This window comes from Lagopus leucura, unplaced genomic scaffold (assembly GCF_019238085.1).
Source record: "Lagopus leucura isolate 7727_CA_CO unplaced genomic scaffold, USGS_WTPT01 Super-Scaffold_100049, whole genome shotgun sequence".
Lineage (NCBI taxonomy): Eukaryota > Metazoa > Chordata > Aves > Galliformes > Phasianidae > Lagopus > Lagopus leucura.
In genome coordinates, this window is record NW_024962295.1 from 1742649 (window position 1) to 1767174 (window position 24526).

General features: G+C 48.1%; 1 protein-coding gene across 1 annotated transcript in view; it reads right to left on the bottom strand.

The window, feature by feature from the left end:
- Nucleotides 1-24526, bottom strand: part of GPC1 (glypican 1) — a 158856-nt gene that overhangs the window by 21716 nt on the left and 112614 nt on the right. The window lies entirely within an intron of this gene.

Consider the following 24526-nt stretch of genomic DNA (forward strand, 5'->3'; position numbering starts at 1 on the left):
CTCACCAAGGACTCCTGCCCTGCTGTAGCAGCAAAAGGCCCTGCTGCTTCCACAGTCGGTCTGCAGCCAGGCAGCACACCAGCCAACGCTCGCGGCCAGGGGCACTGTGTAGGCATGCCCAGTGCAGCCTGCAGAAATCTTACAGCAGCTGTGCATTGTCATCATCTGTGCCATTCTGCAGCCTGATTTCTGCTGGCTAACCTTGGCAAGCCTCATCTGTAAACTGCCATGAGAATCATTCTGACATAGACTTGTCAGCACAGCAGGTGCTAAATGCTTTTGTTCTGCACCCCAGGGCACAGAGAGCTCACATGCACAAGGTAGCAAAGAATAGCCAGGGGCAGAACTCCGGCACATAGCAGGTGAGCAAACAACTCCTGAGCTTGAATCTCTGCCCATTAGAGAGATGCAAGACAATTACTTGATTCAGCGTAAAATCCACAGAAGAATCATGCTCATGTTCACCAGGAGCAGCCATGCAGGTGCCACACTGAGAAGCACCCAACTGCACAGACTCCCACTGCCTTGCAAGAGGCTTCAGCAACCTGCTCATCACACCAGCAATTTTCAGGCAAGCGCACAGAACTCCAGCTATTCAGTGAAGACAAGAACCTTAGCGTCACTCATCTGAGGAATTGCTTATATAGCTGAGGAGAAAAAGGAATGTGCTATACTGTTACTTCCACAATTTCCTTTTAAAATGCATCAGCTGGCACTGATTCCCTGCCCTGTACTATGCCAGAGCTGTCAGCTAGCGCTGCAGGAGGTGCTCAGCCTGAGGCAGGAACTGGATGCACCCAGGTGCTTTGGGAGAGGCCAGTGCTGCTGTGTTGGAGGTTCTCATCCCATTTGCTAAGTTGCACCATGCTTTTATTTAGGTACAAGCAGTGAGGTGGTTCCACGCCCCAGGCTCAGTGGGCACAGCCGTGACAGAAGTGTGACTGCAGAGCAGGGCGATGACACACCGCTCTGCCCCCAGCACCTGTGCGTGCTCCCATCCCCATCCTGCTGGCTCCTTCAGGCTGCCCCGCAGGGAACTCCCAGCAGCACAGGCCCGATTCAATGTATTGATTGACATCAGCAACTTGAGCCACCATTCAAGTCAGTGAGAGGAGAAAAATGATTTGAATGATAACTTTCACTTCAATTACGTTCATACCTTTTAAGGCCTTTCTGAAGCAAACCTTATTATACTGGTTTTTTTTTTTTGGTGATGTATGATAAGCTCTAGTTGAAGGGAAACCATTATTCAATTAAAATGCACTAACAGTCAAACAGCATGCGCTTAAGGTATATAAATGAAGTTCACTGTGACAAAGCATAGAAGAAAAGAAAGAAAAGCTTCTGAAAAATGTATAGTGCAGATACAAAGTTTTTAAACAAAGTATTTTTTGAGGGAACACCGCTGACTATAAACAGCCCTGAAATTGTATAGCCAGTATAGGCTCATTTCTACCAGCCTGATTTCTGGGGCAGTCTTTCCTACACTACAATTTTCAACCTAGTTTCTCAGATTTGAATGAAGCCAGAACTCAACGAGAGGACAGAACAAACAAGAACACCTGCAGCTGCCCATGGCTGCTAATGCAGGAACTCCTGCTATGTGAGCAAACTGCTTCCAAGGATGAGCAGCCTGACTCCTCCAGCCACATCGCCTACTGCTTCATAGCTCACATTTTCCTTTAAGTACTTCTGATGGTTTGTAAGCAAAATAAGTCTTAGCACAAAGAAAACAAAAATGTGTTGATCTAAATTAAAACACTGGTTTTATATATAAATTAAAAAATGGGTTTTCAGATTGAAGCAATCCACTCTCACTGGATTTGACCCGGGTGGCAGTGCATGGCTGCGCTGGGATCCCCCCCCTCCCCAGAGGACTGATTTGTATTTGTTTGCTCATCTTCCTGTTTAAAGCTGATGGCTTGGCACTCACCATCCGGAGGAAGAAAATGCCAGCAAACTCAACAGCCCCATTTGTCTGTTTAAGGCAAAATGACTTCTTCTGTTACATGGAAACAGCAGAAACAAGATGTATACCTTTCTGTCAAAAAATTAGAAATCACTCTCAAACAATCCAGCCTAATTTTTGTGCTAATTAAGAGTTGATGAACTATTACTTCTCACCTAAGTGAGAGAACGCCAATTACAATCAATTCATTTGAGGCTGGTTCTCAAAAAGTTCTTCTAGATTTCACACAGCGAGAAAAAATATATCTACATCATCTAGGGAAAATTAATTAGCAATTAAACCTAAATGTGCTTGTGATGAACAGCTGATCTGGCTGGGAATTGAGATGCACTCCTGGCAGCACTGGCAGGCACTCGGAAGAGGGCTGTGCCAAGGGGGCTGCACGGAGCTCCACAGCTCAGCACAAGTCAGCCTGCACCTGCTGAGGGCCCCGCAGCCGCCTGCAACCTGCACAGCATCACCTCCTTGGTGCCCCTGCTCCGTCATTAGCTGCTGGCACGGATGAAGGCTGTGCATGGCATCAAGGTTAAACGAGCTGCTGGAGCACACCTCGAGAACTAACGTTGGGTAGGAGAGATGGTTCAGCCCAGCTGACAGCCCACTGCCTGCGCCCTGAGGTGGGCAGCTGTCGTAATGAGCGCTCACTGCACTTGTACAAAGGTGGAAGACAGCCCTGTGGGCCCTTCTGGGTCCCTCACTCTCACTGGATTCACCACTGCTGGGTCTGCCCAGCTCCTAAGAGACAACGCGGCAAGCAGGGCGCGGGCACACAGACATTAGCAGGGCTCCATCCGAGGGCACATCCTCACCATGTTCCTGCCACACCCCACCATCCCAAGGCCCTGAGCTCTGCTGCCACCACCACATCCTGCCGGCCAGCAGCAGTGCTCTCACACTGTGATTCCTGCACGCCCTGCAGCTCGCACCTTCCCTGCATCGCCACTGCTCCCACTGGGAACGGCCCACAGCCAGCGGGGTGGCTGCACTGCCAGCTGCTCTGGAAGTGATGCCTCTGCTGCTGCTCTGCGATGCAAGGAAGTGGGGACAGATTGCCCAGATCCACACTGGAAAAAAGCAGTCTTTCCTAGCTTCTGCCAGACTTACAAATTTTGCTACAGAGGCATAGAAAGCAGAGATCCCTTCCTGAGAGGAACCTGCCAAATCCTGGCTGGGCTCCTGCTCCTCCAGCAGCACACCTTGCCAGAAGTCAGGTGGGTCCTTCCTCGCTGCCGCTGCGAGGTTTGGAGCACCTCACATCCCAGCAGCCACTTTTGGAAAGGTGGCCATTAGGCCACACCAACCACAACTCTCCCCAAGCAAAGAAAGGCACAGCTCCTTGGTCAAGGCTGCTCTGATGTGAAACACCCCCTTTCACATGCCAGTTGCAAAAGTAACCAAAAGAAAAACCACAGCACAGCACTCTGTTGTTACTGTTATTATTATTACTTCTTACTTCCAGGTTCAGAAAGAGGACAAGCAGTTTTACTCAAATGAAGTTTGCCTTTTGGCAGTGCCTAGGTTTGAAAAACTTCTCTCTGAAATTCAAAGATGCCAGAAAGTTCTGAGCAAAGAAACAGAAGGGCTTTACAAGGGATGCAACTCTGCAGCTCTGGCCACTGTTTCTCCCTCTGTGGTAGTGACAAAAAGTTGCTTACAGAGGATTAAGTTTTCAACCAGAATCTTCGCATTTGGGAGCAATCGGAAATCCCCACCCTTTCCACTTCACAGCTTCCCAGTGTTCACAGCCCATATTTTCACAGTTTCCACATTTTCACAACTCTGAATCAAACTGGGAAGCTGTGAAGGGTGAAGCAGGACCCGGCCATTCCCTTTGTGGAGATGGCAAGTTCTGAGCTCCCCTCCCCACCACAAAGTGCTTTTTCCAAGCTCTTTGATACCATTTGATCACTCCACAGCTGGAGCATACTGGAGTTTCTTCAACCAGTGTGATGACGGAGTGGGAATGAACACAGGAGGAAACGAACAGGCCATGAAGGGCATCCAAATGCTCTTTGGGCATGCATCACATTTGGCTTTCTTCAAAACTCAGAACATTTTAGAGGTCAGACTAGGAAAAAAATAAGAAAATTGGAGAAAGGTGACTGAATTAATTTCAATCTGAATATTATTAAAGCAGAAAACCAAAGAACAAAAGCTAATCTGCACAAGTGGAAAGAGTACATCCAGATTAGAAGAGACGAGGAAGGAAAACGCATTGCTCAGACGATGACATTACGCCAGGTTTCAAGGAGAAGCCCTTCCTGAAGGCAGTGGATGACTGGATTTGGTCAAGACCAAGTGACCACCCCATGTACTGCCACTCAGTGCTGCAGGGTTGAGAACCCCACTGCCAGCAACACCTCCACTGCTTCGCTTCCCCTGGCAGCCCCACGCTCTCCTGTTTCCTCCCTTCTCAAGACAAGAGCAAACTGCTCCAGGACTGCAAGATTCAATTTTGCTTTTGTTTCTGAACTGAGAAGTTCCTGCAAGAGCTCCCAGCAACATACACTGAAAACGTGGTGTAGCAGTGCTGTATGGCAGCAGAAATGCGAGCTCCATGCTAATACTACGGAAGCTCTGGCACAGCAAAGCAAGCCCTCCTTCTAGTTTGACAGTTTTGCATCGCAATCTAGGCTTGCAGTCAGAAGAGGAAGAGGCATTAAATACCATGCTGTGACTTCTCATGTTTGAGCAAATATGCGAGTGAAGGCCTTCACAGGGGCCAAGGAAGGGTGGCTGAAGGAAATATGCACACCATTAACACAGCTATCATGTTTCAAAAAGAAGAGAAAAGAAATAAGCTGACTCTTCCACTCAGCAAAAGCAGGGGAACAAAAAGCCCGAAGCCTCTTCCTAGAACAAACCTCCTGCTCTGAGGTAGCCATGCTGTTTTCTTGGGCTGAGTTCCCATTTAATATACTGCTGCACATCCCAATGCCAATTTACTCTTCCAGTTAGTTTTAATGCTGTCCTTGAAATCAAACTAATATTAGAAGAGAATAATTTAGCAACAGATTTAAGCCATTAAAATCCAAATCTAATGCATTCATATCTGTTCTATTCACTTCAGCTAGGACGGTAATCTTTTATTCATAACATTGTTATTCCTCATTATGAACTGAAGTGCTACCCAGGCAGCTGATACTGGCACACCAGTGCTGACATGCTCTGCCTTGTACCTTAGCTGAGCGCTGTCAAATGAGGGAACAGTGGGGAGGCCAAGGGGCTCAGTTTCTGTGCGTGGGAAGCTGTACCAACACCGTGACGTTTTCCCTGGGGTCACCTCTTCCCCACCATCTCACACTCCTGTGAAGCAGCTGCTTTCGTGCTGCCATTTTCCCAGCCCCCAGCCACTCTGCCACCCTCCCTGCATCACTGCTCCCTACAGTGTCCTCTCCTGTTTGGTGGCTGAGACACAGCAGGGATAATAGCAAATGAAAACTGCAAAAAAGCCCAAACAATTGAAGGCGAAAGTGGCTTCTATCTACAAGCCAGAGGATTAACAGAGTGAACAAGTGTTTCAGGATGCACAAATTTTGATACTTGTAGGTAAAACAAATGCTAACTTTCAGGATTGTCTCCAAAGAGCCTCTTCACATTCAATGGGAAGACACCTGGGGGAGGTAGGGCAGAGCAGGAACTCAGACTGCAGAGATGCTGTGGGTCAGTGGGCAGTCATCCTGCTTAGTCCAAATCCAGTCTTTCCGCAGCGGTCCTGCTGTTTCGCCACACAGCTTCTGTCTTCGCATTCTGCACGCCCTGCAGTCCTCTGACCGTTCTTGTCACCTCTGCTGGGTGGCATTAACTCTCCCCAGCTGTGGGTTATCAGAACTACAAAGAACATCATCTCCTTTTCTCCACCAGAAATGGCACTGTGAACATTGCAGGAAAGGCACATAGCTTTTTTAGGAGCGCATCACATTAGCACTTCACAGCCTTCCTGCCACTGACCGGTACGTACCCAACCCACTCCTTTGCTCTTTCCAACCAGTTAGCCCCCAGCTTCACACTTGCACAGGAGTAACGAATATCATCTGATTTCTACTATTTTAGCCTATGCACTGCCTTTTTTCCAGCGATGCCATTTTCAGCACTGAAGTAATTCCGTGAGCACATTTCTCATCATTCGTTCCAGTCTTTACTGGGGCTGTCTTTGAGAACCACGACTAGGATCGCACTCCAGCACAAGAGCTCTTCTTTCAGCACATCTTGCTGTCTCCCCTTTAGCTAGGTCTTCACTTGTTAGTTCCTCTACTCATTTCCATCTTCTGCAGCTTAATGAACTACTCAGGCACAGATGTAAATGCCTTTGAAGCCTCCTAAGATGAGAGTAATTGATGGAACAAACATCATATGGCTAAAAGCATTATACAGGATAGATTCCTGGCTTTAGGTAAGGACTAAAGATGGCCTAGCTTAGTCTTAGACTGGCATACACAGCAGACAGCTGGTTTCTTCTCTTAGGGGATAAATGAGTTTTTTGGAAAAACAAACTTTTTTAAAAAGAAAAAAAATGCTGTGGCATGAAAATCCATTTTGAAACACGGCTCTCCTAGTGACAGCACAGGGAATAAGCACCTCCAGTTACTTCAAAGAGAAAGCGCTGCCTTTCTGCCAGCACTTGGGTGACACTTCCACACTCCATAGCGCATGCCTCGTGCTGTTTGGTGCTGTTCTGATTGGCAGTCAGAGAGAGGTAATTATCTGCACCAGTTTTTAATTCCACATTTTCCCCATCCTCTGTTTTTGCAACTTGCTGAGACAGTGTGTGTGTACCCTTGGCCAGGCAGATGCGGACCCCAGCACTGAAGAAAGGAGCCCGCTGGCTAGGAGGCTTCTGGAGGAAGAGGTGGTGGTCACTGCAAACAGCAGCAGGCAGGGGCTCTGCTCATCCCACCAGTGGGTGCCCCCCAATGCCTGGGGACCAAGGAAAGCAACCGCAGTGACAGCAACATGCTGCCACCAGCACAGCCTGCCCAGCCCCACTTCTCCCACAGCCTGCCAAGGAAGAAAATCGCTTCATGGACATTGCTGATCCTGATGGATCCAGCAATCACCTTCCTGATGTCCCTCAGAAACACCTTTGTGCAAATCTTAAGGCTTCCCCAGACTCAAGTTCATGTGACTGCACTATGAAAACAAAATCACTTGAGGTGAAGACTAACGAGCCCATACGAGCAGCAGGGCATGAAAGCAAAGCAGAATGGACAGGACGAGCATCCCCACAGGGCAGCATTCCCTTCTGTCTGGAAGAGCAATAGCCCAGAGGGAGCAGCAGTGCAAGCTGCACACACCTGCTCAGACAGTGATCCCCAGTTGCACATAACACACTCACACCCCATGGGACAGGAAACGCTGCGAAACATAATGCAGCTGACACCCACAGCATCTGCCAGGAATGCTCCTCCACGGTGCGGGCCTGAAATCTCCATTTTAGGAAATGTGCTGTGATGCAGGAGGCAGGGCTGCAGCGTGCGCACACACAGCTGGAAATGCTCAGGTTGCACCAGCTGTGGTGGTGAGTGAGGTGGCAGGATGAACCACCCGTGTCCTGGATTTCTCCCACGATTTCCACATTGAATTTCCACCCTGTGCCTCTCTCTAACCCTCTTTCGTGCAAAGCCTCCAATCCAGTGCAGCGCAGTGTGCCGCAGAAGCTTGTGCCCTCTCTGGGTATGCTGAATACTTATGGAAAGCACCAAACACGACGAGGGGGGCTGCCTCTCAGAACCTGCTCAGCAGGCCATGTCCTCGGATATCTAACATCCTGAGTATCTGACATATGGGTTTTCCCAAAAGAACAAGGAGGACAGAAATTGCCAGCTGTGGGGATTATATTCTGTGTGGACAAAGTTGCCATGTTAGTGCTGCAGGAGTTCATCTAAGTCTATGTAAAGCATGTAATCTTTAGATTTCCCCCTTTCAGTGCCGTCAGAAAGGAACCCCCTTGGCTCTTTGGAAAAATAATTTTCTTATGACATTCCTACCCATGGAACCTGTATGAAAAGGAGAAATTGGTAAAGATGAGAAAAGACAGCTTCTGCTTGCAGCCAAACCAAAATATTCAAATATCTGTGCGTATCTGACATCTGAAAGTGCAAAAGTTGTGTACGTACACAGAAACAAGCATGGCCGTTATGTGAATAACATTACCATCACTTGGTACCTTGCTATAGCTGAAATAAAAGCCTTATGAAGAGGTCCAGGTCACACCTTGAAGGACTCAAAACACCAAGCCACAAGCTCGGGCACCTGAGGTGTCGAGATACCAGTGCTGCTGCTTCCATGGCACAGCACGGAGCTTCACAGAAGTCAGATACCCTCTCCAGAGTATAGACCCTTTCCAACTACATCTCAGTATATTTTCTATACAGGCATAAATGGGTGTAATACATACTTCTCTTTGCTTGTGGATACACGTTACATTACTACTGCTTTGGTTTACTGCTTGCGTATAAATCTTCAAAGTGAAACCGCACCAAGACTGTGACCAGCATGGAAAGCCTGCCACAAAATCTATTTGCTTTGGATAATCATACAGTGGAGGAAGCTGCCATTCGATCCTAGCTCCAGCCTGAGAAACCATCAGCTACAATGAACACAGCACAATCCTTATTCAGAGGCCACAGCAAAGCAAAGCAGAAAGCAATCCCTGCTCGGCATGTCCCCCCCTCCCAGGCAGTGTGCTCCCCTGAGCAGGGAGGGCTGGCAGCCTCCAGCCTCCTCCACGCCACCTGCAGGCACTGACACCTCAACGGGAGGGACCTCATCTGCAGGAAACTTTAAGAGTCTGTGAGAAATTGAGAAATGCCTCAGGTCTCCCAGACTCAGTAATTCCATTCTATGATACATATATACAATGCACATGTTTACAACCTATATTAATCAAATTAAAATCGCCCCAGAGTTTGAAATTATCACAGAACCTTGGAAGACAACCTGCTTGGACGCACTGTGCCCATCAGGACTGTCAGCTGGATACAACAGTGACTAAAAACATCTGCATCCACCCTGGGCTGTCATCGTGTTCACATGACAGAGATCAAAAATGCCTGATAAGGAAAATATTAGCTGAGAATGCTAACCACAGTCTGACTGCAGTTATGCTTAACAAAAAGAAAAAAACAAAGAGGAAACAACATGTGCTCCTTCTTTCAAAAAATTCATTTAGGACAACCAAAGAAAAGCACCGGCTGCCCCCAGACACTGGCAATATCCTCCCGCCAGCGTTAGGGTTTCTGCTGCCTTTGAAGCACCTCTGGCTCATGCCCAAGTCCGAGGGATGAGAGAAGCTGAGCCTTTTTGAAAGCACGTGCTTGTTCCACTTTACCCAACTTACAACTCTTTTTTTATCCCCCAATTTTTTTTTCCCCCTGTCAGGTTTTATCTCAAGTACACTGCACCAATGAACTGTACGTGAGCAATCAGTTCCGACCTCTTTTAAATGTTCTCCCACAAACTTAGCATGAAATCTTCATTAAGCCACTAGATAAACTAATGCATTTAGCATTCAAGCTCAATAGAGAAAGAGAGGGAGGTGGTGATGATGAGCAACAGTCATTCATCTTTCCTCTTAGCACAGGACCTCGGGGACAACCAGAGGAATCTTGGATCCAACAGAAGACCTAAAACAGACAAAAGGAAATCCTACGTCAAATGGATGGATTGCGAACCCTGTCCTTGCAAGAAAATGGCCTGGATACTGGAGGCTAAAAGGAATTCAAAAGATGATCAAATCAGAGCAAGGGAAGCCCCCATGGCTGACATGAACAGAATGAAGAATGCATGCAAGGTGGCAGAGAGCTGCAGAATCTTTGTGGGGCAGGATGCAAATTGACATGCCTGGCCCTTGCTCCCTAGCCAGGGACCTTAGCAATTGCCTGGTTACCCAGCAGCTACTCTCCCTAGCTTGGGATGCTGTCAGCACTGAGACAACGAAAACGCATGAGTTTGATGCCCCTAGGACGTTCAGCTCATTGGCCCACTCAGCTCTTCAGCTGCTTTCATAACAGGAGGACCATGTAACAGCCGTACACTTCTGGTATGTTCAGTGGTCCAGTGATATACATTCTCCAACAAATTTGAGTAATTTGTGTCCAGATCAGGCAATTTTGGGTCATGTTCTGTGAGTTTTCCAAAGGGCCTCTTAACACTTTTCTGCACGGCTTAGATCTGGACAAAGTGAAGCAAAGACCATTCCTGATCTGGAGGGAGCTGAAAATCCCCTTCCGGGACTGAAGCATGGATGTGGGTGCTGCTGGCTGCAGGGGCCCTGCAGGACTGGGTCACACCCTCACCTTCCCTTCCTCCTAAATCCCTGCCTGCACCATCTATTGGCTCCACACTGCCGTCAGCCTACACAGCAGGCTTCCTATCTCAGCTGCATGTTTGGTTGCTTGCTGTTTTCATGGCTCCATCATATTTAAAGAGGGAAAAGCATTTCAACTCTGCTAACGAGTTAAAGACTATTTAGAGCTTTATATAGAGCTTTCATGCAGAAAAGAATAAGGACCATGAGGAATGGGTAGCACGTGTGTTCCACTACCAGTTAGCTAAAGAGAAAAAAACCAAACCTTCAGCCTTTGAAGCCCTCGATGGTGCTGTCTTGATCTTGAGGTGTTATTTTCTCTTCCTTAATGAACAAAAGGATTGCTCTGCACGTTCCCTTATCTCCCCAGGCCCCCCTCCAGCACTCAAGCAGCTCTGCAGCAGTAGACATCCCTTTCCACTGACTCTGGGGGAAGTTCAGGCAGTTGCTTAGATAAGACACCTGGAGGTCTCAGCCAAGGTGCAATGTAACTCACCCTCAGTGCTCAGACTCCTAGCCAATCACTTAAATTAATGTGCTGTACTCCTGAGGACCAGCTTGCTGCCCTTCATTATAAATGTCTCAGGAAGGAGAACCTTGGCATTTGCAAGCCTATTCCTGCTTCACTTTCCTCAATCGGCATCTTGCAATGGAAGAACACTGCTTCTTTGTGGTGCTGACCAAATGGGTTAGGCCACTTAAGATCTGTGCAGCTGTTTGATCTCTAACACAGGCTTTGCTTCCTATTTGTGGTGTTTCTTTGTGCAATCCTATGTAGCTGACTGCATGCAATGTGTCTTCAGCGTCTCTCAAACAAGGTGAAGTGTCACAGAAGCCTGCACATGCACATGGAGATCGCTGCACATGGGCAGAGCAAGTAGAAGCAGGGTGGGTCTGTCCTCTAGGATGGAGCTGGGGCTCACTGGCAGACTGTAATCAATGGATGGGAGTGAGCCGGTGATAATGCAGCCCCTACCAGGTTTCTGACCGAGCAGCTGGGAGGAGGAGGACCCTCAGCACAGGCGTGGGAGCAGCCAGCACACGTGTCCTCAGGGCAGGGGCACTTCCCTGGGTCCTGCACCTCCTCTGACATACAGGTCGATGGTGCATGAAACACAAACCCCTCGAAATAAAGACCTCATTAATTCTGACGCTCATGGAACAACTTGCACAGTATGTTAAAAAATAACAGAAAAACTAGTCATGAAATATTGACAGAATGGACCCACGTGTCCAGAAGCTAAAATGAACCAGAACAAGAAAGAGAAGCTTATTTATTAGGGATCTACAGAGTAAATGGCCCTGGGAACTCCTGTACCAATTCATCCTCAATAAATGAGAGCAAAAGTTCCTTAAAGAACTGCCTTACAGTCAAATAACTGGCAGGAATATTAAACAAAATCACATTTGCGATGATGACTATTTTTTAATTAAGCAGTACAACTTCAAGTCTAACAACAAACCCGCATGGCTGGGCAGGAACAACATGTTACAGTCTTAGTGAGGCACTTTTAATTCAGCAAACTGCATAGGAAAGCACCCGAATGCAGGCAGCTAGCAATAAAACTCAGCTGTATGCACACTAAGGTGCACGAGGAGCAGCTGTGGTGCAGCAGGGTCCTGTCAGACCACTGGCACGACTCTGCTCCAGCTGGCAGGTGCTGAGCACCCTCCTGCCCCAGCAGCCCCATGTGAGCCCATCCAGTGCTGTACAGGGCCAACCTGCAGGCAGATGCTTGGCTGCACAGCGGGTGAGGCAGGTGAGGCTGCCAGCAGAAGGCAACCAACTTTCAGCTGCACTTCTGGAATCTTTAACCAAGTCTAATTAACGTTTTAGTCCGTGGCATATCTATCGCTTGGTTTGATCTAACAGCACTCCTTTTTCTAATCCTTTTTGCACAGGCTGTTTAAAAGCTTTACTCAAGCTGATGCTTAGAGCATGCTGAAGTACTGTTATTACTAGCAAAGCTATTTGGTGCTCATTAGCAGGATGACAATTAGCTTGAAAACTTTCCTTTCCCTCACCAGCCCAGCACAATTTTGTTTTCCTGCTGTGGCTTTAAATGGGTCTGAAGAGCTTTTGCTGTCCAGCAAATACCCCAGAATAGGACCCCCTGAACCAACGCCGGATTTATTTTTGCCTGTTTGTGTGTGCTATGTGAGCTTTGAATGGGTTTCTAAAATATCATCACGGTAGTAGACATTGGGAGTAATGATACCAATTTTGGTCTTCTACCAGCTGTCTTCTCAAATATAATCAAGCTACTGTATTCTTTTTCACCCCCACAGTGAGCACAATTGGTTTGTACTTGAACATTTCTGTCTCTGAGAACATGTTTACCACTGCATCCGTGAAGGACATTGGATCTCGTACACTTGGATCTCCTCTGCTCTGTTCTTGTTGAGAAGAAAAGCCCATTATGTTCATGCGATGCTATAAAAATCCATAATCATAAAGCTAAAAATAAAATCCCCCATCAGCTGAATACACTGAATAGCTTTCTAAAGTGGTGGTGTTTGGTTCCGCCCTGCGCTTTTATGTTTGACTTCAATTAAACCCGTTTTCCTTGGCAATTCAGAGGTCTTTAAACAACCGTATGTCACTGGATGTAAAATCGCAGTGTATTTGGTGCACAAACAGGAGCACACAACCCTACAAGCCCTTCCCCAGCTCAGACTGCCCTGCACCTCGCAGCCCAACGCCTGCAGCCCCGCGGTGGTACTGGCCGTCCTGGGGCCGTGTGGGTGAGGGATCTCTGCTGCACACACTGCTTTCTGCCTGTTTAGCCTACAAAACCCATGATACTGAGGAAGCGTTTGGCAGATAAAAGGAACGGACAAAGAGCACACAGTAGAACTCTTTGTCCAGAGAATTTATTGCAAGCTCGAGCCATCAGCTGCTGCGGCGAGGTTGGTTCTCCAGTAGCGTCACACTATAAAAATCGAATGGGTGATAATTTAGGGGGGGTTTCAAGCACTGCTGATCTCGTCCATAAACAAAGCAAAGCCAGTAATTGCTCTTACTTAGAGTTATGTGTGGTTTTAACACTGGTGTGTCCCAGAGGAAGGAGAGGAGGATTGGAGAGAGTTGGTTCTGACAGACATGGAATTTCACAGAACCAGATGACACTGAATTTCCACATGCAGAAGCAAATGAAAACTCTGTAACACCATTTGCTTCAACTTAATGCAATCAGCTTTTAGGATTTGGTAAGAAGAACATCAATTCATGGTAACAGCGAATTCCCTAATTACTCTGTTGTTTGTTAGTTTGTTTGTTTGTTATAATAAGAAAAAGCTATGGATTAAATCAATGCACAGGCAACCACGGCATTCAAACCCAGCATTTGCACTCTCCTTAGAGGTTTTCCTTTCAGTCAGCTGTTAACTGTTGGAGCTCAGCAGCACAGAACCAAATTCGACGCCCAAGCAGCAGGCTGTGCAGCCCTGGGCCACATCTGCGTGTGTGGACGATGCCATGACCACCCAACGGGCACAGGCTCTGAGTGCAGCCCCTGGCAGCCCCTGTGCTTAGGACAAAAACAATGCCTACGAGAACAAACGTGCAGCCCTGCAGCTTGCAAACTCCTGGCAATGCAGAACTCGCAGTACATTGCAAAATACAGCACAAAGGCTTGTGACCTCTGAAAGCACAGGAATCATCTGCAGAGGACGCTGTTTTATTTAAAGACCTTAAATCTTTTTAAAACATGAAACTTCTCTTCATGTACTGCCACAGTTCTACTCCTTCTTTGCTGTTCCATAGCATCAAAAGGCTGAGCTGGGTGCTGTTTGTGCCCAAGAGAATTTCAGGGCTATCATGCAGATGATCTACTTGCACATTTTGGATGTTGCTGGCAGCTGGAGAAGAAAGCCCAGGGCTGCAGAGTGCACTGAGCCCTCACAAGGGACAAGGCAGCAGTGTGACTGTGCATCCTGTGCATCCTGGGGCACAGAGTGGAACGCTGCAGGTGGGAGCTCAGCTCCACTCCACTGCATTAGGTAGCCATTATCTACCTTGGTACACAGATAGCTCTTCTAACACAGATGCCATTTCCTACAGAAATTATGATTTGTTTCTCAAATACATATTTTCAGGAATGGCACCTGTGACTGTGCTCACCTGAGGCATGCTGGCTGCGTATGGGAGGCGAGGGAGAGGTCACCTCAGTCACACCAGCTGGGCGATCTGCGCTTCATAGGATTGGGCCCTGACTTGTAGCTTGCTTTTGTTCTCCCACTGCCTGCCAGTGAGAAGCACTCACTGCACTCCTCTCCTGCTGCCCTGGACTGTCCCCGTGCCCCGTCCCACCCTGCAGCCACCTGGCAGGGTGCTGCTCCGGGGCTGGGCCACCCCACCAGGCGGGTCGGGACCCTCTGCACCAGCAGCCATGCTCTGGGGCTCACCCTGCAGAGCTCTGTAGCAGCGCCACACCTCTGTGCATCTGCACTCACTGGCAGGCATTAACGAACCATGTCTGCAGCAGTTAATTGCCACGTGGCTTTGACCAACACGGATGAAAGGGTTTCCGCTGGAAGTACAGAAGAGATCTCCAGTCGCTGGAGCTTTCATACAGCAAATAACAACATTTCCAGGAATATACACTACATGCGTAACATCAGCAGATTTTACAAACCATTCTTCCCTCCTTTTTCAATATTCTCCCCACCCATAATCTATAATTTCACGTCGGGCATGGATCTGATGGATTGGGGCACCGTTGATATACTGCAATAACGAGTAAGCAGTTATTATTAATGGCACTATAAATCTAATGATCGAACCGGCTAATTGCCATCATTTGCATTCCACTTGTGGCACTGCTGTGACTGCAGCTGAAAGCAGCACTTGCTGCTCTACCCAGCCACGTACTCAAAGTGGTTGCTGCCTGGGCAGGAGCAAAGGGGAGCCTGGTGCAGATGATGGCTGCGTGAAAGAGGATTCTGACGTAAGATGAATCTGTGTGGGTTTTCACCTCTGGAGTGCTTATGATGTGCATGGAAAGCTGATGCTAACTGAGACAGTATGCCAGGGCACTCCCATTTCTCATTGTGGCAGGTGCTCTCGCTGCTCCAAGGACAGTGCCCACTGCAGCTCCTCAGACACTTGTCCAGCACTTGGCCGGAGCTGCAGGCTGCCAGCCCCAGCAGTGAGCAGCCCCAGTGGTTCTCATCTTGCCTTCACCTTGCACACCCTTTGATGCTTGCCGTCAGCACTTTACTGGGTTTTCACTCAGGATATCAAGATCTTTAGGCATCCCTTGGGCACTCAGACAAGCAGCAGGGTTGTTATTTTTATGCATTTGCCAGATGGGTCAGACATCACACTCTAAAGGCCAGTGAACTCTGTGTTTCTGAAAAATAACTGGAATCTTTTGCTGCCAGCTCTGGTGCCATGGCTTCATATGTCCCCATGTACCTGCACTGCCTGGGCTGGCAGGGACAGCTGGTTGATCCTGCAGCACCATGCTGGCCTACTTTGTGCCCATTTTCCCGCTTCAGGCTCCTCCTGCCCTGCAAGGAGAAAGGCACTGTGCTCCCTCACTACCCCCAGGCTTTTCTCAACTGGCTGAAAGAAATGGGTGCAGAACACCAAGTTCCCCCCCCTCTCCCCCCCCCCAGCAGCAATGCCTTATTTCCATGAAACATCCAGCTTGCCTCGCCTTTTGGCCTGAGGCAACATGGTGAACTGTATCCCTTCACTTTTAATTTCTTCACCTCGCTGCATGATGCAGAAAATCCCTTTGTCACTGTGAGCAGGGGAAGAGGTCAGTGTGCTGGTGGCATCCTGCAGTGGAATGGTTGCATGCTGATATGCACTAGCACTGCACCACTGGGCAGCAGCATTTGTATGGGAGAACAGCGAGCAGATGAGCTGGCGGGAGATGCTGGATGGCACACAGCTGGAATGGGCCTGCGCTGGTAACAGAAACATAACTGCTCACTCCCAAACCTGCTCTCATAAAAAGGCAATAGCAAGCACTCGTCAGCAGAAGAGGCAGAAGTGCCTCACAACAGCTCTCAGAGAGGAGCAGAGACACTCAAGATGCCATCCCACTGCTGCCTCAGCCCTGCCTGTGGCAAGGAACACTCCCAGCCTCCCTTCCAGGATGAAAGTCCCCTCCCAGAGCTGCTCCTCCCAGTGCTTAATTTGTTTTCGTGGCTGAAAGAATGCATCTGCCACCAGACTCCTGTTGACTTTTGGCGGTGCTTGGCTAGCCTCTTGACTTGGAAACGCACGGAATTAATTTGGGCTGAGCAAATACAGACAAGAAAACAGAGCGCAGGGTTTACTCTGCATTATTCTATCTGAAAGAAAACATAATGCTCGGCCATCTGAGGACACCTCTTTTCCCCAGGGGATGGTTTCCAAACAGCCCTAAGCATGGAAGAGGTCAGGCCAACATCCAGCAGAGATAAACATGGCCAGAGCCGTCCCACACAGCCAGCCTTCCCTGCCCAGGTGGGAGATGCTCAGCACCCAGCTGCCCCTGCACCGCTTCTCTGCCCCTTCCTGCTGTGTCTGGCCAGGCACGAACCTCGCTTGTCCTGCTGGGCAGGAGACAGTGGGGCAGCAGGGATGGCTGTGGGAACAGGAGAGTGGTGTGAGATGGGGCAGGCAGAAAGGAGAGGGGGGAGGTGTGCTCAGAGACTGGCTGAAGGAAAAGGCTCTAAGAAAGCAGGACTGCGAGCAGGAAAATAATACAGAAAAGAAAGGGAGAAGTTGCTGGAGTCATGATGGGTGTTTGCACGGCAGATGCACACTGCAGGGAGACACTACACGTTCACCTGTCTGGGCAGCTGTGCCAGCAGCTGGTGGGAACATCAGGGAGAAGAAGGAAAGCACAGGCTGCAGTCAGAGATATGTACAGAAGGGGTTAAGGGCTCCTCTTGGCAGGGCCGCGTGTTCCCTGGCAGTAATCTCTTCTATTTTTAAGGGATTAAAAGCTAAGAAAGTACAGCGTCGGCTGGCCCCAAAATTTGCAGAAATAACACATCAAATGCCTTACAATTTGTAATTTGGTAGATTAAATTATCAAAGCCTGGCCTGTCGGTGTCCGCATCTGATAGCACTTTCATCTTGTTTATATCTTAGAAATCATTTGTGGACTAACTTTGTTGATTGCCTTCAAACCGCAGCAGGTTTTGTTCCCTCAGCAGCACCCAGCAGCAGCGCTCTCTTTGAAGTGCAGATGAGGAGCGGGGAAGGGAAGAAAGGAATGAGCAGTTTGGAGGAGCTGCTGGATGTCAGGAGAGGTCAGGGCTTGGCTGCGCACAGACGAGGTACAGAGCCATGCTGCCAGGGCTCCCTTGGCATTCAACAAGGCCTGCAGCACCCAGAGCACTCGGCATCCTGAAGATCACACCTTCACTTTAACACGATTATTACAGTTTCCTAGGCAATCCAGTGCACGCAAATAGTGGGACTAAGGAAACGTCGTATGAAGACGAATCGCTTCAGCTCCCACACACTGCAAAGTATTGCTTGCCCTGGAGAAACTCCATGGGGGAGATGAGAGCATTTCAAGAAGGTTATCCCTGAAGAACCAAGTTGGAAAGTTCAGATCTGAACACAAAGGTGCTGGGGACTGTACATCTGCAGCAAACCTCCAGCCTCACTGGGTAAGGCCTTGGCCTCTGAGCCAAGAGTTTGCACAAACCATATGGAAGCTTCCTGACAGACAATACGGAGATAATTTACATGGAACCTGCTGATAGACAGTAGACAATTTACATCTGCATGCCTTTATCTTAAGAAACGGGACTCTGCACCTGAGGCTGTGCTTTATGACTTTTAACTTTATTTCCGTTATTATTTGTGTTACTGTGCTTCAGCTTTCACCAGCAATTGCCTGAGCCAGCTTCAAACAAGCAGTCCCCAAGCACACGCAGAGGGCAGCACAGCGCCGGCCAGCAGGCAGAGCTGCCCAGGAATGCAGTCCGGGTGTCCTGAGCTGAAATTCTAAACAGGTTTGCTTTCTCACAAAGCTGAGACAACCCCACCATCCCAGACTCCTCATGAACTGGCCGAATGGATTAAAAATATCTGGTAGAGCTCTGCCAATCCCCAAATGGCAAGTGTCCAATCTGTTTGACCCTCTGCATCTTTTATTCAACCCGTGGGCAGCGCTCCCAGGGACAGCCTACAAGCTGGAGTCACTGCCCGGTAATGCAGCTCTGCAACAGAACCAGCAAAGCATGGCCTGCAGCACGGCTTTCCAAACCTCCTCACTGTCTTTGGGTCAGTCAAGAAGATTCTTCTGCAGAAATACTTAAGTATACTCAAGAAATGCTCAAGTAATCAAGACAATCTGAGCATAGGTTGCTGAGACAGAAAACTCCTCATTATATTGCTATTCACCCTTCAGCTCCTGGGAACATTGGTCCCACCTAATTCTTCAGATGCACCAAGCAATCTGGCTGGGTCACGATCTGGAATGACAAACACAGCAAACAGCTGCAAACAAAACCAGAGGGCTCCTCCCTCACGGACATGAATCCAGCAGAGCTCAGCCTACAGCCCCGCAGGACTTGGGGCAGAACCAGCTCTAGCCTGCACTGCTCCTCTCAGAGCAAAGAGCTTGTGGCCCAGACACAGTGCCACTGCTGCCTGCTGCACAGCTGCACAACAACCTGAAGATTGTCCTGGTGAAGTCTTGATGGGGTGCACTCAAATACACTCATCACACTTAGTGCCACCAGCTTGTCCATAAGCTGTCATGAAGAACCCACATAGCTAGAGGAGACTGCTCATCAGTTTAATGGCTTCACGCAAGTTTTGTAATAAACCTCAGGAGATAACTGCTTTCTTTAGCTGACCTAACCTGTGGGGTCCCAGGCTAAGCAATAAGCTGATGGCAGCAATAGATTGCATTTCCTCAGCTGAAATGAATGCATCACAGAAACACTGCAAATGCTGCTCTAAGAAGGAAAGCCTAAAAGAACACCTCACAGAAACCTAGCTCCACCACTCTCAATAGCTGTTGAAAGGAGAAGCACCTGTTTTCCTCCTGGCCAGGTCTGCCTCCACGTGTTTCCTTTACATAGAAGCTGGCATGGTAGTAGCTGAGGGTCCTAGGATGTATCTCCTTAAGAGCACGGAGGTGTTAGTCAAGGCCATCCCTCTCCACTGCACTGATAGTGTAGGTTTAAATGCTCCAGATTGTCTTGCCTCCAAAGCTGTAACACCAGCATCTCTTGGAGCACTGTGCTGCCCTCAACACTACTCCCTGCTCACTCAGGAGCACAGCAGGAAGCAGAGTTTCTCTGTCTTCAGGACACAGGGGAACATTTCAGACAGCAGGGACAGGGGAGGGCCACGACTGCACTCTGAAGAAATCAGGAATCCATGACCAAATGGTGTAAGGCATATTCTGCACAAACACCCATGGAATTCCTCTCATGCATAAAAGAAGAGCTTTCTAAATCATACAGACCTGCAAAAATACCAGTGATGTTGTGATAGCATCTGTCTGATGAGCATTTACACCCTGTTCCCCATGCATTTTCCATGAGGGCCGTTAGGGCCAAGGACCATGTCTGTCCTTATTTACACAGTACCTACCAAATCGGAATTGAAGCTTGAAAAGTGCAGCCTCTCTCTAGGCATGTATTCAGTGTTGTTACAGTATCACTCAGCAACAGAACAGACATTTGCTCTAGGATATTAACAGGGAGGATGCATTTATTTCTCTTAAACTGTGTGCTTGCAGTTCTACAGCAAACAGTGCCAAGGACTTGCCAAAACGCACTTCATCACCCTGCACCTCTCCAGCAGCACTTTGCTTCACAACAAGCCCTCTTCTTCTCCAGGTTCTGAGCACGGGTGCCAATCACAGAACTGCTCAAGGTGCCCACAGGCTGGTGACAGCTCTGTGACCTAGGTGCAACAGGACACACTGCCATGCTGAGCTCAGCTGCTTTGTGCTGGAGGTCTCAGCATGGCATGTGTGCTCACTGATGTAATCCTCCATGTTTTGTCTGAAAAGCATGGCTTTTTGGCAAACTCCCCTGGAGCCCAATGAAAGAAGCCAGTGTTTTTCAGGCCCTCCCTGGTGAGCAGAGGCAGTTGCATGTAATTCAGAGCTCAGCCCCATCCCAGGCGGCAGGCAGAGCATTGCCCACAGAAAGCTGAATTCAACTACAAGCAACCCCAATGGCCGCCTGGTTGCTTCAAAAAGAGACGCAGCCATTTAGAACGAAGAGAGGTTTGCCAACCAAAACCAAGTCCTTCTAACTCTCAGTTGTTAGAGAATATTCATCACCTTGCAATAACATGAAAAATTTAAATGTACCACACTGGAGAAAGCTGCCCCTACTGTTTGCTGGGAAAGGCTGGCAGGCAGACTGCAACTGCATGGGGAGCACGGGGCCACCACCTCCAACACATGTTCTGTAAGACCAAACCCCCAGCCACCACCAACCTTCGCAATCTGCAGCGGATCTTCTGCCCCTTTCATCCCGCAGGCCCTGTTGTGCCCAAGGCTGCTGTCAGGTTTCTGTGCTATTCTGCCTGCAGGCAGGGAGAGCAGCCAGAGCTGCTTATCCGGCAGTGCCTAGCCCTGCTCCACTAGTCAGGGTGAAAGCTTTTTAGGAGGAATTTGCTGCCACGGGCACTGCCAAGTTCTCAGTGTCTGCTGAGGAGCAGCATCCAACACCTGTGCGGAGCAATAGCAGTGGCTTGGGCCATCTCATGGCTTCCCTGTATGGAAAAGGGGAGCAGGGGGCCACACCTGTCATACTGGCAGAAGTATCAGTAACCAAGTCCTGAACAAGCTAGCAGGGTTCTTTGTAACTAACTGCTACTGTATGCAGAACAGCAAACAACCCACTTCGTGTAGGAGGGCTGTGGGTGTTGCACACTGAGGGGGATGGTGAAAAGCAGCAGTGACAGAAGCAGCCAGCACCTCTGCTAGTGCAGGTTTTTACAAGCATGGCACACAGACTCTTGTTCATCGCTGGTGGAAATGCACGGCTAACGGTGGTGACTATGCTGAAAAACAGTGTTTTGTAGCTCTGAATTTTCTCCATCAAATAGTGCTACTATGCTCCTCGTATCTGTTGTAGTTTTCATGGAAATAAATAGGAGGCATTACTTTCAGAGCAACTGACATATTTAGAGTTGGCTTTCTGGGCAACTGTACTGGAAATTTTTTATTCTTTTTCCCTACTTTTTAAAGGTACCTTTATACAATTTTAAAACTCAGCTACAATTTTTCCACACAACATTGGATAACTGATGCAAATTCCCACCTTACTGCTGCTGCATTACCAGCAACCAGCTCATAAATCACAGAGGCTTGGCTTTTTCTTACCAGGTCTTACTAGGGAAGCAGTTACAGAAGGCATATAGTGCAGCCTGTACCAAACACTTTTTTGGGGATATCTTTAAGACCCAGAAAACAAAAGCAGGGATATCAGTAGCTATAGGCAGGTAGCAAATTTGCCCTGCATCTTTCTCACTCCAGGCAGATGACTGAAAATACAGCACATAGCACAGCCCTGTGACAGAGCCTCTCCTACATCTTGGCCACTGATGCTGCAATGCTTCCCAGGCACTGCCCTTCCAGACCTGCTCAGCCCACATCTCACAGCCTAGCCAAGTATGAAAGCTAAAAAAAAAGAACAGCTGAAAGTGACCTCTGAAAAGAGTGAAATGTTAATGTAGCTATTGTGTTTTGTATCGGCAGTAATTTATCCATGGTCTGACGTACCTTCTAGGAGATCTTCAGCCTACCAGTCTGTGGCCATGCATGTGTAATGTGTAACACGTCACACCACTGCCCACGTGCATCCCTGACCCACCGAGCAGAGCTTGATGCTTTTGACAGGCCTATTGCAGCCAGCTGTGCAGGGCAGAGACTGGTGAGACTGGAAGAAAAGCTGCCAGGTGAAGGGGAAAAGATGAGTGAGAATCTGCCAAAAAATCCCTTACACAAAAAGCTGCAAGTGCAGGCTGGCCAAGGTGAGCTTTAGGGCGGAGGCAGGGGTGAAATTATAGCCTTGTTGATAATGCTTGATAAGTTTTGTGCAAATACAGCAAGACTGGAACATATTAGTAATACATTTTGAGCTTTATTTCCAAGAAAAACTTTCAGGATATATTTTATACTTGTGTTTTTGGTGGTGGTGGTTTGTTTTATTTCTGAACTACATATACATTGTGCTGTTTCATATACACGTGCACAAAGATACAATGAGACGACAATCATAGAATCACAGAATGGTTTGGGTTGGAAGGACCTTTCAGATCTCCTGGCTCCAACCCCTGCTGTAGGCAGGGACACCTCCCATAGCCCAGGTTGCTCACAGCCCCATCCACCCTGGCCTGCAGTGCTCCCAGGGAGGAGCCACAGCCTCACTGGGCAACCTGTTCCAGGGTCTCACCACCCTCCCAGGAAAGAATTTCTTCCTGATATCTAGTCTAAAATAAAAATATTTGGGCTTTAACAACCAGGACTTGGAGCCACTTTCATCATAATGTGAATGCTTACACAAGGCCACCACTAAAGTGCTGTGATAACCTCATTGGGAGCCTCCAGGTGAAGCTGTCTAATTAAGGGGCTCATTAAGCCCACGGCCACTGAGAAAACCAAAGTGGCGTACAAAAAAAGCCCTGTTGTACTTCAACCTGGTATTAGATACCTGTTGTGGGGAATTTACAGAAAGCCACTAAGATAAGTGATTCATAAGATGCAGGTAAGGGACTGACACAAGGAACACAACAAAGTAAGCCGACGCAAATCTCACACCAAGAACAAGGCCGCTGCCCTGACACACCTTCCAATTTCCTCAAGCATGGCAAGACTCAAACATCAGACTACAAAAACATGTTTCATAAGAAATAATGTATGATGGCATGTTGCCTACAGCAACATTTAATATTTTTTCTTCTGCAGGAAATCTGGGATTTGCTGCTTTGCCAGATGAACAGCGTCCACACTGAAAGCCAAGGGCACGGAGGGCTCTGCGGTAGGGAATAACACTTCTTGGCTGTTTTCATTTCAATTATTTACTTTTCACAGTCCTTAATGTAACTCAGCTTGTGCATCAGACTTCTCTTCACAATGCCATCCCCGCACCCAGTTGAGAAAACTAATTATATCCAAATGTTTCAGGAGCTTCTTGGGAGTGAACCAGTTGAGCGGTGAGTCTGAACCTCAGGAGCACTTCTGTCATGTGGGTGCTGCCATGCTGGCTCAGATCTTCTCATTTTCTGGTGGTGTTCTGAGAGCTGAACCCATACTTAAGTCAATATTTTCCATTCTCAACTGCTCAAAGCATTTTTTTATAATTAAACCCATGTGATGCCACAGGAGGAACTGCATGGCTAATGAGCTGCTGCACGAGTCAGCCTGTTGGGATGGATCAGCTTGCCGTATATCAGCTCAGAAGAATGAACTCTATTCACGGCAGAACCCATTTTTAAGCTAACAGCAGATAATGGACACTTCCCTTAGCACAACGCTCATCAAGATACAGTTATACTTTTCAGCAAAATCTGACTATTGCACAGGGAAAAGGAAAAAAAGAAAAAAAGCCAAAGAGAACTTGCTTGGGCTGCCCTTAGAATGGAACAAATCCCACACCTAAATCCAAACGCCACTGTGCGTGTGGTGTCTGCTGAATGGGCTCTAATTGTACCTGTGCTGCACAGTGCTTTGCATAAAGGTAAAAGAAAAAGAAAACTTCAAGTGAATCATAAAGGAGGCACCTAAATGTACGCTGAGCAAAGAAATGCAACAGATACCAACCCCAGTGTATGCTGAGCTGAAGAAGCCACAGGCAGCTACTCAGCACGTTTGGTGAGAAGGCAGGCAATATTCACAGCTGGAGGTCCACTGCCAAGAGAAACGTCCCTGCTACATTCAGCAGGATTTGGGGTCACATCCTGCAGATCCTGAACACCATCCATCACCACATGATGGGCGTAAATATATACAATCATTAATACTCAGAACAGCACCTATAAAAACATTCTCAGTAGGAAAATACAGGAGAGAGAAATACTGAAGAAAAAGAATCAAGATCAAAAAAATGCAAAAGAAGTTGATTAGCTCTCTTAAGACTGATTAGGTAATTTGGTAATGGGGAGCCTAACTCAGGTCCTCAGGGAGAGGAAAACAAGAAAATTCAACTACTGGCTTCCCAGTTTGCACACAAATCTGTTCAAATCCGGGTTCAGAGAAATAGGCAGAAAATTCACTGCTTATTCCCCATTTACCCAAATGCATCAGCATTGCTCTGCT